The following is a 2,619-nucleotide window of genomic DNA, read 5'->3' as shown; positions in this document are numbered from 1 at the left end:
TCTTTCAAGTGCTTCACTATAATAAAATGTCACAATCAATTTGCGTTTTGTGTAACCATTAATCGTTGGATCACAATTAAAAATAGCGCAATAAAAATTGAAATCTAAGCTTCATCAGACTTTGAAGTACAACTGACGGACTATTTAAACACTTTGAAGTTTTTGGGAAAAAACACTCATTAAGTTCTGCTTTATTTTCAATTGATTCTCTGACTGATTTAATAATAACATCAATGTAAACTCCAAAACATTTTGTGGTTTCAATAAGGTCAGGAAGTATACAAAGACGTGTTTGTGATTCACTACACAGCTCGTTTATAAGTGTATAAATATCATTGAACAAACACACACTAAAATGAATATAGGAGTTGTTCAAAGAAAATATTTCGATATAATCTTGCATTTCAACGTCGAATTCTTGAATTTGTTTATAGACCATTTCGCCAAATACATCTGCTTGTTGTTCTTCGTCTTGTAAAAATTGCTCAATCAAAGATTCACTTTTCAGGATTGCCGACGAAGAATTTGCCATATAGTTCCACATTGTTGCAGAGTAAGTGGATAATTTACATTTTTTGTGTTATTGGAATTACAAAATGTGTAGTATTCTTTTAGCTTCGTTGAGTTACACAACCATTTAATAAATGTTGTCACTATATCGAATGGTGATTCCATACCTACATCTTGGGCAAACAAGTTACATCTATGAGCGGGGCAGTGTACTCCATAAAACTTTCTTTCAATTATATTTCCTTCTGGATTTTTTATCGGAACCAGTTTCATTTGCATATGTTTAATCATGCCGTTATCACACCCCATATTTGTTGATGCACCATCTTGTGTGCTTCAAATAAATTTACACAATGGGAACAACACTTCTTTGTTTGTATCAAAAGCAAGTGCGTTAAAAATCCATTCGCACATTGATTCACCATCACTTTCTCCATAATACTCTGACAATAAAAGGGGACACTCATAAAAATCAAATTTCATACACACACGTATAAAAATTGCAACAAATGTTATCCCATCCTTTTTATATGTATTAGTTGCAATTGCAAAACAAACACAATTTCTAACATCTTCGATAAGTTGTCTCGAGGTTATACTGTTTTCACTCTTCAGTCGACGACGCGCACTTCTTAAACTAACTGCGAGTTTTTTATATTTATCAACTGCGTCTGGAGTCAATTGGGATGAAGAAATCACCAACGATTGTTTCAATATTGAACAACATGTTTCAGAAAATTTGTATTTGGTTGTCAAATGATTTATGACGTTTTGAACAACTTTCCGTTTATGAGTTAGAACTTTTTTTCGTTGTTGTTGTGTTGTAACTTTTTCGTCCTTTGTTGTATCAGAAAACAACAAGTCACAGGCTCCTTTAAATTTAATCAAATCGATTCCAATTGGATCTTTACAAAATTAAATTGAGTGTCTCAATATTTCCTCGTCATCGTATTCACTAAAAGGAATTTCAGTGTATAATGCAAAAACACCATCGTTAAACTTAAACGTTTCTTCAACAAAGTATTCAAGTTCTAATAATTCACATGTTGAATTTTGAGACTCAATTTCAAATTGGTGTTCAGTTGTTGATGAATCATTTAATGGATTTGGTGTTAGTGGAGAAATTGTATTAGAGAAATGATCTTGATCATGATTATAAATTTCTCTTGTCGATGTAATTTGATTACACATTTCTTCATGTTGCAATTTACTTTTTAATATGTCATTTATATTTTCGGGTGAATTCTGAGGCAGACCAAATGCTGATGGAATGATTGAGAACATAGAAGAACTATATTTGAACGCAGAAGGTGTGTTAGAATTAATTGGTACAATATTACTTGCCGAAGATGGAATGTTGAATAAGGAAACTGTTGGATTGTTTGGCAGTAAAGTTTCTATACATAAAAAGTAAGTGGACATAATGTTGTGTTTGTTATTTGTAACATTGGAATATTTTCAATGTGTGTAGATATGTTTAAATTCGATTTGTTTATATTGGTTAAATAATTTGTGTTCATTAAATAATTGTTTAATAACAAATTTGAAAATTCGAGTCGTTCTCTGTGAATTGGATTGTTTTTCTGGAGCAGAGTTTGCGTTGTATCGTCTCGTTTGATATTTTTGTTGTTGATTGTAAGTGTTGGATGTTTATTAGAGGGGTCTATAAATGCTAAAGCCTCTTCTTTATTGTACACAATGACAGTAGACTCGTGGCATTTATGATTGTTTTTCACTCCACGTGTTTGCCACTTTTCGCATATAACACAATAATAATAATTATCGTCTCCCCTTTCTGCTTTAATAAATCCCATGTCCATGTTGTTCCAAAACCATTTGTTATTACTAAAACGTACATTCATCTTTTTTGTTTTATTTTTTGTAGTTATATTATTCAATTTATATTTATTTTAAAATTATTGTTGTTATTGTTGTTATTGTTATTTCATTAATAACAATAATCCTCTTTAGCTAATCACAATTTCAAATTACACGTTTATACTCAAATTCCATCTTTAATGCAATATTCTGTAAAGTAAGAGAATATATTCAAGGTGTTGTATAAGAGGAAGAAATATGTGCAGAGATTTCATTAAACAACATGTTACT

This window comes from Entamoeba invadens (genome assembly GCF_000330505.1).
Source record: "Entamoeba invadens IP1 unplaced genomic scaffold scaff_1105074725313, whole genome shotgun sequence".
NCBI lineage: Eukaryota > Evosea > Mastigamoebida > Endamoebidae > Entamoeba > Entamoeba invadens.
Note: the sequence above shows the minus strand (reverse complement) of the source record.